The 16,803-nt window shown below is 42.6% G+C and overlaps 1 protein-coding gene across 6 annotated transcripts in view; it reads right to left on the bottom strand.

The window, feature by feature from the left end:
* PDE8A (phosphodiesterase 8A) overlaps positions 1-16,803 on the bottom strand; it is a 152,553-nt gene that overhangs the window by 64,449 nt on the left and 71,301 nt on the right. The window lies entirely within an intron of this gene.

Below are 16,803 nucleotides of genomic sequence, written 5' to 3'. Positions count from 1 at the left end.
AGACACGTGACTGTCCAAGCCTGTCAACCACATGGCCCACTTATTTAGGGCCTTCCATTGTTAGGTTCTGATTTATACCAACAGAGGTGACCAAAGGCAGACAGCATGTGGTTTCAAATATAAATGAAACCATGGAATCCCATTGTGTGCAAGCACAGAAGCAAGCACAGCAAAGGAAGGGTGGGTGGCTGTGCTGAGCATTCTGCGGATAGGGCTTGTTACTAACTCTTCTCTACAGGATCTGAAATTTCTACAGAAATTCTCTCCCCTTTTCAATGGTTTGAGGCCCCAGACTAGCAGTTATGCCACAAAACATTTTCCACTTATCTCCACAATGCCATACTGCTAAGATTGATTCAGCAGACACTGTTTCCTGCTTTTTCCTGTGCACCTTTTAACTTTCTGTGCCTGGGATCTGTCATTATCCTCCATGTTCAACTACATTTCTAGGTATTATTTTATTTAATGGAGGTGTATTTTGGAACTTTACTTCTTCAGTGTAATGTAAAAGCACCTTTTAATAAGATTAAATTAGTAATAAAAACCCAGCCTGGGTTTAGAGGGGAGTGAACCTGAAGACCACTAACTATGGTATTTCCCCAATTTCCCCTATTTCAGGTCACTTTACATTAAATTAGCAAATCGACTGAACTGAAATATGTTCTGATATAAAAAGAGTTCTTGTCAGGAAAAACAAGAGCTCCAAGAGTTTGATGCACCTACCATGTGCCCATCCACAAAGGGGAATGTGTTTCTTACAGGACCACTGCACAGTGGTAAGCTTTGTTTCTGTAGAGATTTTGACATATGGCTGAAGTTAAGACTTAAATTAGAATATTCCTCTTTGAATTGAGAAATGATCTTTCTGTGTAAATGAATAGTGTATTCAGTGTGAATAAAGCTTCTGCTATTGCACAGTTCATCTTATCTACTGATGTAATTTCCTCTTAGCTGCTTCTGTAATATTAATAATCACCATACAGCCAAAGAGGTCATACACTAGGAATGTATACTTAAAAATTCTTCAACATCTCAGAAGAGTTGGAACAAAAAATCTATGTTTCTGGCTACATGAACACACTGAATGACCTGCAAGAACATGACGTTATGCCATTTAAAGGTGGGGATAAAGAAACCTGTCTGCTCAGGGGAAAAAGACTGCAAGAGAAACACAACAACTGAACTTAGGAAGGAAAATCATGAATGAACAGTGAAGCTAAGCTTCTAAAAAGGGGGCACAGATAAAGTAATCATGCTGATATAGGTAACAGATCACATGCAAAAATATCATTATTTGATATATGGATTCAGGACATTTCTTATTTAATCTAGGTAATTCTTGTTCTAAAACTGATTTCCAGCAGTGACTTCTCTCTGCCTGAACACAACAGAAGCAATGTCCTGAACACAGTTATCTTCAGGACCCAATTCCTTGATGCACAGACACTCCAAGGATTCCCACTTACCTACCCAAAGAGCAGAAAAAGGAAAACATGCAGGTGCAGAAAATTTGATGTCTTTAAGGTACACTGGTACCTTTTACAGTAAAAAGCTTGAGGATTTTTGGGTTTTTTTGCCATGAATCCTCTGTTTGATGGGACCATGGCTACTACTGTTGTTATGAAGTTCAGCTCTCAGTACATGAATGGCAGCAAAAGAGGAAAATGAACCTCTACCATGTCACAGTCACACAGTAAAGATGCCAGAACTCAAAACCTGAAAATTCCCATCAACTCTCTAACTCATGGAAGAATGCAGGAGCCTGTGTTTCAGATCCAAAGGAGCTTAGGAGACAGGAGAGCTCAAAGAACTGGCTAGCTGCTGGTAGTGGAGCAGGATTTGGGAGGATCTGTCCCTTGAGCTTCAGCAGGATGCCCACACTTACATACCAAGGGAAATGAGTGTATGTGAAAATTGAAGTTAATGTTTAAAATAAGACAGGTAAAATGCTCTTTAACATCTTTGATTTATAAAAGCCCTTCATGTCACCACATATAATTCTGAAGGAAGCATTTCTTCTCCTTGAAAACAATGAAAATTACTTTCCAGTAAAAAGCAATTGTTTTCACATGGAAAATTTTAAAACTATATCAAATGAATAAAAATCAATAAATTTAAGTAAATTATAATAATAATAATAAATTAAAGAAGGAGACAAGGTCTAGGGCATTTGAAGTGAAGAGACATTTGAGCCAAATAATTTACTCTCAAGAAACAGCCTCAGAACACAGTAACTGGAAGCTTTCAAGATGGGCTGACGAAAAAAAACCTAAGAGTGTGATCTAGTAAAAACAGCAATGATTCCTTAGAATATTACATAAGAACCAATATCTCACAAAAATGTTATTTTTATTCTTTTACTTTGGGTGAATATAGGTTCATGGCAGACGCTGTGCTCTTTTATGTACTGGAGATCATTCTTTTATGTAATTTGAAGTATACTGTTCTGAAAAACTAATTATTCCCTCCTCAGATTTGAAGGTTGGTTAGTCCATCGAGGTAAAGGACTTGTTATTTTCCTTTAAGTGAAAGCATTTGAAAACATTTTAAAAGCCACAAATAAAGGTTGTACACCCTGTTATGGTAGCAGTATAAGCTACAACTGCTGAGCAATAGTCCAAAATATTTTGAGCAGAACTTGTGGGAGGGATTGCAGAGGGATGCAGACACACACAACTGGACACAGAGGGTGTGACAATCCTAACCAGCTGAATCCCAGTTTATGGGAAATGCCCAGGGAGGGCACAGGCACTGACTTCCATGGAATTTATTTTGTTGAAAAACAAGGCTCTGCATGTCCAGCACACAAATGTATCTTATTACAATCAAGAGAATTTTAAGTTAAGCTTGTGCTTAAGTTCTTGCTGAAACACAGCTTGGTGTTGCACACAAGAAGTTCATAACAGACATTCATTTTCAATCAGGCAACCTAGACATTGTAGGAATTACATCTTACTCTTAGGATTGCACTTGGAATGATTTTGTCAGTCCCCAAAGAGAGAATTCCACTGTTTATTACAAGAGCTGGGATTAACTACGTACTCTAGTAAACACACTGGAAATCCTAGCAGGATGTAACTGTATAACTACACTTCTCACAGATATCTCAGAACAAAATACAAATCTCAGTCAGTGCTTATTGACACCCCCAGAGCACAAAAACTCATAAATGAAGTCTTTGCAGATTTATAAAGAGATCGAGAAGAGCCTGTTGGAAAACAACAGACTAGCCACACTTACCACACTTAAGCTCAATGAGGTTCTGGCAAACTAGAAAATATAAAGGAAATAGTTGCATAATGCCTAATAACTGCTTAAAATGGAAAAAATGTTTCTTTTATCTTGGCTTGTTCTACGGGGATGGTCAGAGTGTACAACACTGCTTAATATGAAATCATGCCTATGATCAACTGCAGCTTTTAAAAGCTGCGTGCATGTACAGTACAGGACCAGGTCAGCTTTGAACCAGGTTGAAAAGAGTAATTGCTATTTGCTAGGAAGCTGTGGTTTTAACTTAATAGCTCAAAAGCAATACATTGACTTTCCTGCAACTAAGCCAAGAAGGATGGAGTAAGTTATTCTCAGGAGAACAGGAAATAAATCTATACATTCATTTATATCTATAAACCTGTTTGATACTGATAAATCTATAGTCCATTTCTTTGTTCTCTGACTCTCTATACATTAAACAGCTCTTGAAAATTACCAGGAAACTGTCATTATTGTATACTTACAAAGTTTCCCACTTTTATATATCCCAGCTTCTGGAAGGTGCTATCATTGGAGCAGCAAGAAGGCAATGAACAAAGTCTTTGTTTCTCCAAGGGGGATCTTTGTGGGGAACACTCCTTGGTATTGACCCTGCTCAGGAGATGTGAGACATGTGCTGCTCCTCAGCACAGCTTCCCTGAGAGTTACAGTGGACCTGGTTCAACAGATGCATCAGAAACAAAAAGTTAAATGTAGTCCTGGCCTACACAGCCACAGCTGTCACAGTCCTGTGTCTCAGCTGTCCAGCAGAAAACTATGTTTTATACCATATAAATAGGTTTTGAGTGTCTACAAACAATATATTCATTTTTTTGCATTGCAATATTATGCTTTATAGTGCATATGCCAACCATAAAATTCAGGCTAACATATACATAGATTTTTCAACATTCATGCTAAGAAAAACACCTCCAGTACTTCTGGTCTTGAACCTTGCATTTCTTGTTAACTTCAGCTCCGTGTCTTCTGAGGCAAAAGTGCTTTTAGTGCACCAACAGTTTACTGCTGTTACCATCACTCAAAGAGGTCTAATTAAGGGGCATCAGAATATTACATTAATGAATATGAGTAGTGGTAGTAGCAAAGACACCCCAGGTGAGGACCTGACCCTTGTGACTATTATTTTGGAAGTAGCACTTTTCACAGCTGCAACTAACTATGTTTCATGGCCAACAGCTTTCTACATGTGCTATAAAGCTCAAGACTCCCTAAGAGATGATATTAAAACTAACAGTCCTTAAAAATAAGAAAGGCAACAATGGCAACACACAGGCTCAGCATGTCATCTGTTTACACTGGAAAGCTATAAAGTCACTATTCATTATTTCACTGCTTTTGCAATTATTAATCCCTAGATTTCAAATCAATTTTAACATGGATGGTGAGGTTTTAGTACTTCAGCTTCTGCTGCACAGCACCTTACTCCTTGAAAAGTCTGGATAAAATAAAAAATTTTGCAAACCTGATCTAAACTTGAAACTAACTTGGAATATTCATTCTCAGTGCAACTGTAGCAGAAATGCTTAAAGCACAACTCTACACACCCTGCAGCATTTCTAACAGATATGAACCAGCAGTCAGCAAAGAACCTGCTAGAGGGATGCAGGAAAGCATCAGCAGCTGTCACTGCAGCAGCCTCCAGACAGCCTCACAGGGGCTGTGCTCTGAACATAACTTCCAGTTCTTGTGTGAGTGAACTCTTATTTTTCCCATACTAACTCCACACATGACTTAGCAATGACATTTTCTGGAGAGCCCCCAGAGCAGCAGGTTGCAGTTCACGGGGTCAGGACTGCAAACCTGTGGCAAAGCCTGTGCTGCAAAGCGCTCACTCAGCAGGGACCCGGGGGATGTGTGAGATCCGAGAGGCCCCTGGTCACATCCCACCCTCCTCCAGCAGATTCAGCAGCACTGCCCTTCCTCCTGCTGAGTGGAGAGAGCTGCTGAGAGCTGCCATCTCCCAGGAGGTGAAAAAACGTGAAGAGTTCAGTCCAACCAGCACTTTCCAGATGACAATTAATTCCTACAGAAGCAGAGTTGTGGGGCAGTGTGACAGGCACGCCTGGCCACAGGCTGTACTTTGGTTCATGCTGATGAAGCTGCAGCAAGCCCCAGTCCCTGTGTGAGCCTGGGGGCTGGCAATCCTGGCTCACACACAGGGGACTGAAGATGCCTCAGAAATATGTTTTGAAAGGTTGTGTCAAAGCCCAAAATGCCAGATAACCCAAGTATAGAACAAGCTATCAGAGCTAAACCAAAATCATGTATTTTTTCTGCACTATTGACTAACAGCCAACTACTTCACTCTATAAATATTACTCTCAGATCAGCCAGATTTGAGCTCTCCCTTAGCTGCAGCTGAACTGCAGCACTCTGAGTGTCCCCTTGAGCAGGGATGCCTCTCCAGGTTTGAGATTCCTTACCCAAGAGAGCCTCCCCTGCCCAAGGCAGAGAGATCCCCTCTCTCCCCTCAGTGAGTGACTGGCAGCACGCTGAACTAACTCTAATGAAACATTATTAATCTATGCAGCTACTCAATATTAATTAGCATAAACTTAACAGAGATAATTTCATTAGACTTACACCTTTGTCCAAGTCTCAGACTAAGATTGTCCCAGTTGCACCTAGAGTCCATAAGGAACTTAGAAAGCAAGGGGGTCCACTCTGAACCTCATGACTCGACAGGAAGGTCTGTGGTCTCTGTGTGAATCATACTAACCAGATTCTAATCCAATTTTCCTTTTGATGTTTCTTCATAATTAATAAGGTGAACCTTGCCATCAAACTTATTGACCTGTAGCAAATCCCTGTTAAGTTTTATTAATACAATCAAATTTATTGAATGCTGTCAAATTGTTATTTCACCTTAATAAAACATACTGCTGCTTCTGTCTTCTGAATGAGGTGCATTTTACTCATCCCCAACAGCCAGAATAGCTCACATTCCAGGACAGAGTCAGAGCAATTAATTCTGTGTCTTCATTCCAACATTTCTGAACATCTTTTTGGGCCCCAGAGTTTTGTCACAGGTACCAAAGGCCTAAGGCTCTCCTGGAGTTAATGCACCCCTTCTCAACTCGGCATATTCTCCACCTGGATACCGTCCCTGTGACAGATGAAATCCATCCCTTTCCTTGGTTGTTTTTCCTCAGACAACAAAGAAATCTCACAAAGGGTCAAAATGTATCATCTCTGTTGCCAGCTAACAATTCCTTATCACCATTACTCATTTATTCTGTTTATGTTTTCTTATTGCCATAGTAACCACACAGCTACAAAGGGCTTGCATGAAATAAATCAGTGGAGTCTGCAGACGTGAAAGCTGCTCAGTTAAACAATGGCTCACCTCGAGGGGAGAAGGTGAGGCACAAAACCTGTAACACATTAATGCTCTGACAGTTTTTATCACGCACTGGTAACTGACAAACTGTGTCTAAAGAAAACCATGTCTAAAGAAAACTTCTTTTATTAAAATCTAATAGGGAATGTAATACAAGGAGAAGGACTTTAATGAGACGGTTAGGAGTATTCATCATTGTTGTAGCACATTAATTAAGCATTGATATTACATGCAAACATCAGAAATTTGGCCTCTAGCCTAATGACCTTGCAATCTACGAGACCCAGCCCTCAATTTTTCCTTATACCAGTGTCCTTTTTTTATAAGAACAGCCTCACTGTATGAGATGCAAAACTTCCACAATCACAACTTCACAACAGACAACACATACAGAGAAAAATAATCTGTTAGTGGTGATCTGCTAAATACTTTGGGGAAAGCATGGAAAGAGGCTTTTGTAGGGCATGTAGGCAAGTTCTGTTCAGTTTGTTTTAGTTTTTAACCTGCTCTCCCTGGTTTTCCCTTTACTGCAAGTCTCAAAATATATTTACTGTTAGTCTTTGTACTTATAATTAAGTGCATCACAATGCTGATACACTAACAAAAACACCCAGAAAGAGAATTTTTAAGATCCACAGAGATTTTCATCTGAACACAGGCATTTTACCCCATTTGACATGTCCTGGTGTCTCCCACATGATCTTCCCAACTGGCCCAGGAGGCTGTTTTTGCCAGTTTCGTGTGCTATGTGCACTATGTGGCAGCCCAGCAGGATCAACTGAGGTACAGCAGGACCAAGGGGCCTAAGGATCACAGTCTTAGACGTGAGAGAGATCTAAATCAAGTGAGGAGATCTAAATCAAGTGAGGAGACCTCAATCAAGCCCCCTTTGCTGGATTTGCTCCTTGTAACAATCTTTACCACTGCTGTTGCAACAGGAAAGCCTCAAGTGCCTTTTCAGCTTTGAGGTCCCATCAGCTCCTCTGTTTATGTTTATTTCTATCACCAGTATATCCAACAGCCCAGGGATGCTGTTTTGCTGGATCACCAAAACACAACCATGGGCAATACCTTCCAGATCAAGTATAGAGGGAGCAATAGGGACAGGTGGATGGGGTGTAACGCAGGGAAAAAACACGGACTGGAGACAACCATTGGGTCTGGCATGGCTGTTGCTGGCAGCAATACTGGCAAGCTTTCAGAGCAGCAAATAAGCCCAAGCAGGTATCAACTCAATGTAAATAAGTTTAGACTTGAAATAAGGAGGATTAGAAACACTCAGAAAGAACAACCTTCTAATAGAAACAGGGAAAGGCTGAAAAGGAATTAACTTTGAGACAGTACAGGATGCATTTATCAAAGACATTTAATGCTGTGGCTACCCATAATAGCAGAGGGCTGACCTTCATGACCCAGGTCATCCTCCTACTCCAATAACTGTGTATGTCCCCAGAACACAAAAAAGGCCAAAAGCCTTTGTTCAAAGCCCTTTTTCCTCTCTGTGCTTGCTGCGTGCTTAATCCACTTCTACAGTGGCCAGTGAAATAAGGAACAAGAGGCATGAAAAAAGGTTTTAAATCCAAGAAAATGCATTAAGCAGAAACAGAGTAAGTCACTATATCAAAACCCCAAATGTTTTCTATTTGAAATTTAACTTTTACATCTTCCATCCCCAACTCCAAAGCACAAGAGCACAAATGTGATTGGGGAACCAAATCTCCTGGTTTTATGGTTGTCATTACACAGGTCATAAAAATTACTGACTCTGGCTCTTTACGCCTTTAATACATTAAACATAATTACAACCATGCCCAGACTGAACAGTAATCTTACTAGTCAGCATGTGATTTTTGGGTTTTGAAGAAAAGCAACTGCTCAGCAGCACACAGAGCTCGCTCATCCCAGAGAAGAGGAGCGGGCAGCTGCACAGCCACGTGATTGTGAGTGCATCTCACAGCACAGCTTATGCAGTCCTCTGGCCTGGGCTAAAATCCTTCTTTACATCCTCACCTCAACAGGTAACCACTCCTGGAAACTACAAGAGAGTCGCTTGAATTCTAAAGAAAAAGGGAAGGAAGAAGGTTTTTCAGACAGTTGGGAGGAAAAGTGGTCCAGAGACAGCACCCACAGTGTAAAGAAAACTGAACTCCCTTCACGAAGTACATTTACAGCATGCTGTAAGTGGTCTGTTCATTCCTGCTCCATACAGAATTCCCACAGGTACTGAAGAAGGAATGGGACTGAGTCAAAAATTCAGACAAAACTTGAGAAATTACTTCCAGTTCCAGTTCCAGGTGCCTTCCATTTTGGGAACCTCAGGTGACACTCCTACAGCTGACACTTAAAAAGGCTACAAATGCACTGTTTATTTTCTTACCTGCCTAGGCAGTGTGATTCTCAATTTGGCAGCTCCACACACAGTGAGTCTGTTAGATCTGCTCTGGCAAAGTAAAGCAATATTCAGAGAGCTCAATTTCCCTTTCCACAGCTGAGGCTGCCTTACTTTACATCTGTTCAACTGAGCTAATTCTCTTAAACACTACAATGACCACAGACAAAATTTATCTTAATTGCCTTTAAGAAAGCAAATAATTTAGCATCAATCCTCAGAATTAGAGGCTTTATTTGTTTCTGTTTACAAGTTCTGTAAAGCCCAGTTCAAAGTCAGCTCCAAATTCAGGAGCAAATGACAAAGGCACCCAAATGGCATTTCAAAACTAAAACACAGACAGCCCTTGGTACAGTCAGCATGCTCATCAAGAATGGGATAACTCAGCATCCATATAGATTATTTCTAGGTTAAAAAACCCCCAAATCCATTAATTTTTAAGTCCCTCTTTAAAATCACGTCATCCACCCTTGGAGTTAATGCCACATGAAAGTCTTCTCTTATTTCCTCTTAACATTTCCATTCAAACTGCCTAACTGCAGATTTAAAAGCTATTCCGTCAACACCTAGTTTTGAAAATTGTAGTAATTTACTCTCACCTGAGATCATATATAGTAATCTGCTTGTTACCTCTTTGTTAGAGTGCCCCACTGTGAATGCATCAGCTGCAAGAGTTATTGATGCTCTCCATCCCATTTCAGGCATTTGCAATTTTATCAGGTTTTGAAGAAGTTGGGCTGGGCCTTGGCAGTGAAGCAGGCAAGAGACTGACTTTCAAGGACTTCTAGTGTGAAAACCTCAGCAGCCTTCTGTTCATAAAAGTCTGTCCAAGGATGTGGATATTTAAGGTGTTCAAAAGATGTAGTTACAAAATCTCATTGTTCACTTTTAGGTTCTTGTGGGTTTTTTTTCCACATGGTTCAGTATCTGGACCACAAAGCAGTTAAGACTATTTGGCAAAAACATTCCTCAATACTAAGCCTTTTTTGTAAGTACATTGATAATATCATGTTAACTTTATCAAACACAACCACATCAAAGGCTTTCATTTGCTCATGGCATGAAACTACCTACGTCTCATTTTACTGACAAAGGAACAAAGATGTCAGTAGTATAAGCAATGGAAACATTCTCCTTCACTTGTCAGTCAAGGTTGAAGGGGGATCCCCATGACATTTGCATCACTTAGGCCATGGCCAGTCAAGAGAGGAGACTTTATGTCCCTCATCCTTATTTTCTGGCTGCAGATGCTTCAAGACTGAAGCAGCAGGAGGCCCAGAAGCAGCATTCATCACCATGGGACATGTCATCTGCCACAGCATCTCTGGGGGCCCCTTTCAGACCCACAGCTGAGCAGCACTGGATCCACTCCACCAGAACTTCAGCAGCTTCTTTCCACCCTTCTTCTGGACAGATGAGTGTCTCCAAGCACACAGATGGGAACTCCTTCCCTTAGCTCTTGAATCCACCTCAACATTTCCTGGTTACTCACTCTTTTGTTCTTTGAAAAATGATTGCCTTCCAGCTCCTGTCACCGGGTCATCACTTCCCATCTGGCAGAGAAGCAAAGCTGCTTTCCGGCACGAGCATAGGTAGTGCTGCACTTGAGTGACTTCCCTGCAAATCAGTCTGCCTGGTTAGCCTCTGTCTCTCCTGTCCTATTGCACCAGAGAAATATTTCTTCCTATTTCTTCCCAGCCTCAAGCAGCATGTCATCCACACAGCACGTTCCTTCAGCAGATAAAACAGGTTTTCCAGTTAAAGGCTGAAAACTAAATTAGAGAAGAACATAAAAATTCACACATACCCAATTAATGATCTTTGGCAAAGTATTTCTTGAACACCATGATAGGGTTTTACAAGATTATTGTTACTGTTTGGCAAAGCTTTTAACTGCCTGTTACATTATTTTTAATGAGTAGTAATTAAGGGGGAGTTTGCTACTGAATTTTAATTTGAAAGACATTTTTCTTAACACATTGGTATATTTAATCGGCACACAGTAGTCCGTGTGAATTCACGCACACAGCAATGTACACCTTTCCCACCAGCAACTGCAGTTATCCTGGTGCATATGGCTGTAAATTTCCAGCCAAAAAAAAAAAAAAAAAAAAAAAAAAAAAAAAAAAAAAAAGACAAGCAGAACAGGAAGGAGACAGTCACAAGACACAGGGCCCAGCTCTGAGACTAGGCAGTAAGATCCATAGCTGGGTCTGCCAAGAACAGGAAAGCAATAAGTAATGAATCATGAACAGCTGGGGGTAGGGGGGAGTTTTGGACTGGTTCCTTTCTAACCCACTCCCATCCAAAGCAAAGTCCACGTTGCCAGGCCAGGGGAACAACAGGAGGAGTCTGACACTACTTTGAGGCAGGAGCTCAAACATCCATGGGCCTTGGAATGACTTGCAAAATCCTTCAGTGGTGCAAACCATATTTACTGTGCTGACAATGGTCTTACGCATTCTCACCTTGTCTTACCACAGCCAGTGGTGCCTCGGTGTGAAACTGCATCTGCTGGCATGGATGTCCCCTTCCCCTCCCTCTGCCTGGACTGCACCAGTTCAGCTTGAGCTGATCACACTAGGACACAACAGACACAAATCAAAACTTCCCTTGAAGGAGACAACTTTTTGCCTTCCTAAGGAGACCCGAGTATGAAGTAGAAGGCACTGATGCCACGAAGGATCAGTTCTTTCAGAATGCAGCAGGAGCAGGCAGAGCTGGAGGGCTGCTTTCCCCACTCCTGCCCTCCACAAGGTAGGATGGTCAGGCTCTGCTGTGGAACAGGAACAGCTGGGCACTGTGCCCTGGGGCAGGGAAGTTCATGGCGAAGGGAGATGCTTCAGGAGAGCTGGCTCAGGAGGGTCAGGGCAGCTGAGGAAGCAAGCACTCCTGTTCACTGTTTGCCATACTTTTGCTTCTCTTTTTCCTCATTGTCCACCTTTTCTCTACTCCCTACCTCATGTTCACTGGTTTTTCCTCTTTTTTTTTCCTGCCTTGCTCTCACTGCCTTATCTCCTTCCCCTTTCAGTCCTATTTATTCACTCCCCTTTTTAAGCACCCACTTGTCCTCTTGTTTCCATTAACCAGAGATGGATGGAGGCCCCAGCCAGACCAGTAACAGCCTCAGCAGTCGGTGGCAGAGGGCTGCCAGCCTGTCCTATGGCCAGCACAGCCGGTGCCACCCAGGTCCCCAGCAGGCAGTGCACCCAGCAGCACAGCAGGGAAGCAGCTGCTCTCACATAAATCTGTTACGTTTCACTGTTTTAACATTCTGAATGCCTCTGCTTCTCAGCTCCATCACTACAACCAGGGATCATCCTCAGTCACTCATTTTCCTTCACAGGGAATTTTTGCTACTCTGGGTAGAGCCCAGGAAAGAGGATATACCACAAGCAGATTAAGTTGGGATTTCCCTCTTTTCAGCAGAGCCTGCTCTCCCTGACCTGCAGCTGGTGATGCTGGCAGACACGTCAGAGACTGTCACCCCTCCAGCACAACTGCCCTGCAGCTCCTAATCCCTGTCCCTGACAGCACACAAAGCCTCCATCTCTGGCAGCAGCCCCAGTGCTGCGTTAGTTGCATGAACAGACCAGTTCAACCCTTACAGTCTCTATGTCAGTAGCTGCAGTGGAGTGTGATGCCTACAATCTATAGAAGACTATCATATTTGGGCCCTCTTGAAGATTAAAACTGAAATCTCCCTTCATGAATACTCCACAACTCATTACCAAGATGCAGGTTTGATTTGTGGAAAACTATTTTTCACTTATTCCCAGGCAGTATTAAAATCCTGAAAGATTTGGCTCTGAAGAATCTCACTCTTGGAAACATGACCTTTGGATAGGGCAGAACAAAGACTTTTTCAGTTTCCTCCATGTGTACAAGGCATCTACCCTGCTGGACATCAAAGAAAGCCACCATGATGATAGGAATCTTTACTTTGGCAGAAAATGGCATGGAGCATATAAACAACATGCAGACTAAGATGAGAGCTGGCCTGCTGGGGTTATGTGTGCTGTCTGTGACTCCTGTACATGGCTGTGTGCTGCCTTAATTTTGATTTAGTACCTCTGCCTCATTTGTGCATTCATTTAGAAAATTCTATAAAGCAATAAATAACTAAATAGCTAAGGAACCCAAGGATAATTGGACACAGAATGCCTCATTTATACCACATATTCGTATTCCTGCTGACCACTCTGTATGATTTGTTGCTAAACCATAGAGATTCAGCAACTTCTGATTGTATTTAATCTGTCTGACAGTGCCTGTTTTGCTGACCTCCGGGGCTCCCTGCAAGGCCTGTTTTCCCAGACTCCCAGAGGGGTGGACAGAGCTGGCCTGGAGGATGAGGAGTGTCACATTTACTGCAGGCTGGGCAAAGATGAGGCCTTGGCTCATGGGTGACGTGTGTCAACTTTAAACCTGTAATAAAGGCATTTTTAGAAGCACAGCTGTCTGGGTGCTTTTGTCTGGAGTTGACTGCACTGTGTCACGTGGACAGAGGAGTGAGAGGTTACATAAAACTCATTTATGGCAGTGAATCCATGGGGCATAAGGAACGGGCTAATTAGAACGGAAGAATCTGCATGTACACACACATCTTGCTAATTGGTGATTATGGGAAAGAAAGGATCAAGGAAATACGTGGCAGCTAAACAAGATTTTAACACAATACTAAAGAGACAGAAAGACTCTTCCCTCAAGGCCCAATAAGCATAAAAGTGGCAGATATGGTTAATAAGAGCAGCCCTGCCCCTGCTGCAGCTGCCCTTCCACAAACAGCATGGTTGAGCTCATCTGAAGTTCAGGGCAGAGGATGGACCTCAGCCACCTCGGGCCCCAGGAACAGCCAACATCATGGCAAGAGCCCTCAAAAGTATGCTGATTTCTGTTTCAATTCCCACCAGAGGACAGTGCCCCAATGCACAGATGTGACTACACATTCACATAGGATAATTCTTGGGGAGAGTTAAAACCCATCAAAAGCTGGAGAGCCACTGGCACCTTGAATTCCTGAGTGGACCATGCTGACAAGTAAAGAGAAACAGAAAATGGATTACATCTCTGCACAAATACCCCAGCCAGGGAGCTTCACTCTGATTTCTCTGAGAGTCTTCTGACTTCTATAGTGTTTATACACTGACTGTGGCTTTTTCCACAATGCTACCAAGTTCTCTCTCCCTCAGGCAGATAATGTCTTTGAAGTGGTGTACAATAAACTGTGTAAAATTGTCCTCCTTTTTCATTTTTTCATCAATGAGAACAACAGATCCTTAAAACACAGTATTAGACCTTTAAAAAACAACTGTTCCATGCTACAAAAGGAGACTTTTTAGAATACAGACCAGCTCCAATAGTCTGTTCCTGCACACAAAACCTGAAGCATGGGTAAAAAAGACAAAGCTAACATGCAAAATAATTCAGCACAGTAAAATACAGCATGGGTGAAAGAAGTAGAAACTTTTAAGTTGACATGAAGTTCCCCTCCCCAAGCTGAGTGTCAAAGTGTACAGGGCTTGTACAGCAGTAACAAGAATAGTCCCAAGAGGAGATGCAGAGCCCTGGCTTTGCACCATTCACAACCCACTTGTGCAGGGCTGTGCTGCTCACAGCGTCAGCTGGGACCCGGAGCACACTCACCCCAGGGGCCATCTGTTATCCTCTGCTCAACAACCACTGTTAACTCATTGTCACTGTCTTACTTACTAATACATGGAGCTGGCTGTTCTTCCTGCAAAAAAAAAGCTGTTCCATAAACATAAGGACTTATTTCCAACCCTCAGAATTCAACACTTGCTTGCCTATTCCAGAGTCTTCATTTTTAAAATCTCCTCATGTGATACAGACTTTTAGGAAGAAACCATTTATTCAATAGTTTACTTCTGCTCTTGAACAGCCCGGATGAATAAAAAGATCAAATTAGTGTTCCCTAAGCTACTTGTCAAAGTGGAGGCAGAAAATTAAAAACATAGCCATTCTATGACAATGACTGGATGGAACTGCCTGCAGTGGCAGAGATTTACTCCTCACCTTCCTCTCCATAATGTTATTTACTCATGGTATGTTTTTTTTTACAGCCTGGGACCCTTGCTCATGCGAGCACTTGTGCACAAGCAGCACTTTATCTCAGCAGGATTCATTCAGAGAGATAAGTCTGCAGAAATCAGGGCTACAGCTCATTTCTTTCTGAATGCTGCTGCAGTATAAAGACTGCAAAACCAGACACAGTGTCAATAAAACCTCCAGGCAGAGCAGCTCCTTGGCTGTTGACTGAACTGTGTATCTCTAAAGGACTGCAAATGATGCAATCATGGCATTTCCATTACAGTACAGCAGCACTTATCACTGGAATGGCACTGGCAAAACCAGATTTAAGGTAAGTCATGGTCCCCAGCACTTCTTTAAAAAACAAAACAAAGATAAATAAACAATTTGAGACAAAATAATAATCTGAGCTGACTTTGCAGTAATTTAAATGCTTTCAAAACCATTTTGTGTTTTTAGAAAATACTGTGGATTCTGTACTCCGTGGTGTTTCCAGCGGACACAGCTCTTCCTGTGGTATTGGACCTGGCACTGCCACAAGAACTTTGCCCCTGATTGTCTCAGTGAAAACACCACAAAAAGGAACACTTTCCACCACTGACTGAAAAATCTTAAATATACATCTGTGCAGGGATACGTTTATATAATCAGGCATGAAGAAAAAGAAGAAAAAAATCTGGAAAATAGATGAAAATGCAATGAACGATTTTACTAAAATCAAATAAAAAGACAGCGAGGATTTGGGGAAGGATTTTTGTTTGTTTGTTTGTTTTTGAGAGATTCCAGTCAGGCTCAAAAGCTTTGCTCATTTTTAGCTGGTGGATTTGAGCCAGAGCCTTTCCTTGGCTCTGACTCAACTCTACTCTATAGCTTTGATTCACTGAAATCTCAGCTGCAGCTGGGGGAAGGGAGAGAAGCTGGTGCTGCTCCTGCCAGGGGCAAGCAGGAATTGGAGGCAGCAACTGGCCCACCACAGTCCCTGTCCCTCCAGCATGCCGTGGGGTCCTCTGCTCCTGGAACCCACTCAGCTGTTCCTTCCAGACAGAGCTGCTGGATCATCCAGCCTCGCCAGGTCTTTTTTGCTGTGTGAAAGCAGAGTCAAAGGGAATCAACCCAATTATATACAGATACATGGGGTTCAGAGAGGTTCCAGTAATGTCACAGCCCCTGGGAGCTGGTGAGGATGCCCTGCAGCCACCAGACAGGTACCTTGCACAGACTGGCAGGGAGCAGGGCACTCACACGTGTGCCCAGACTAGAGCTTGGCTTTTTCTGTCAAGTGCAAAACAGCATTTGGCCGCACCAGCACAGGCTGCCAAAATGCCCCAGCCCTCCCCAGGAGGGGCCAGCTCCACGGATGAAAGTGTTGTTTCTTCACCTGGCGTGTTCAGGGATTTGGCTGTGGCCCTCTCCACCAAGGCTTGCAGCACAAGCCCAGCAGGGTGGGTGGGTAACCCGCAGAGCTAACCTGGAGCTGCTCTGAGCCCTGGCTGTCACACAACAACACGCCTGGAGAGGACAGTGACTGTGCAGCACAGCCAGATACAAACCGACAGTATTTATATCTGGCTACAGCTTCCATTCAACTGTTTAGTTACCCAAGTCACACATTTCCCTCTGTGAGCTCAAAAACATACATTATAGAGCAAGAAAACTGTAAAGGGAAGCGGGTCAGGCTCAGACAGACACGTAGGCTCCGGGGCACGTGGCAAGGAGGCAAGGAGAGACACAGCTAATTGCAAATTGCTGCCAT

This window comes from Onychostruthus taczanowskii, unplaced genomic scaffold (genome assembly GCF_017590055.1).
Source record: "Onychostruthus taczanowskii isolate IOZ18803 unplaced genomic scaffold, ASM1759005v1 scaffold6, whole genome shotgun sequence".
Lineage (NCBI taxonomy): Eukaryota > Metazoa > Chordata > Aves > Passeriformes > Passeridae > Onychostruthus > Onychostruthus taczanowskii.
Note: the sequence above shows the minus strand (reverse complement) of the source record. Positions and strands in the feature narration are given on the sequence as shown.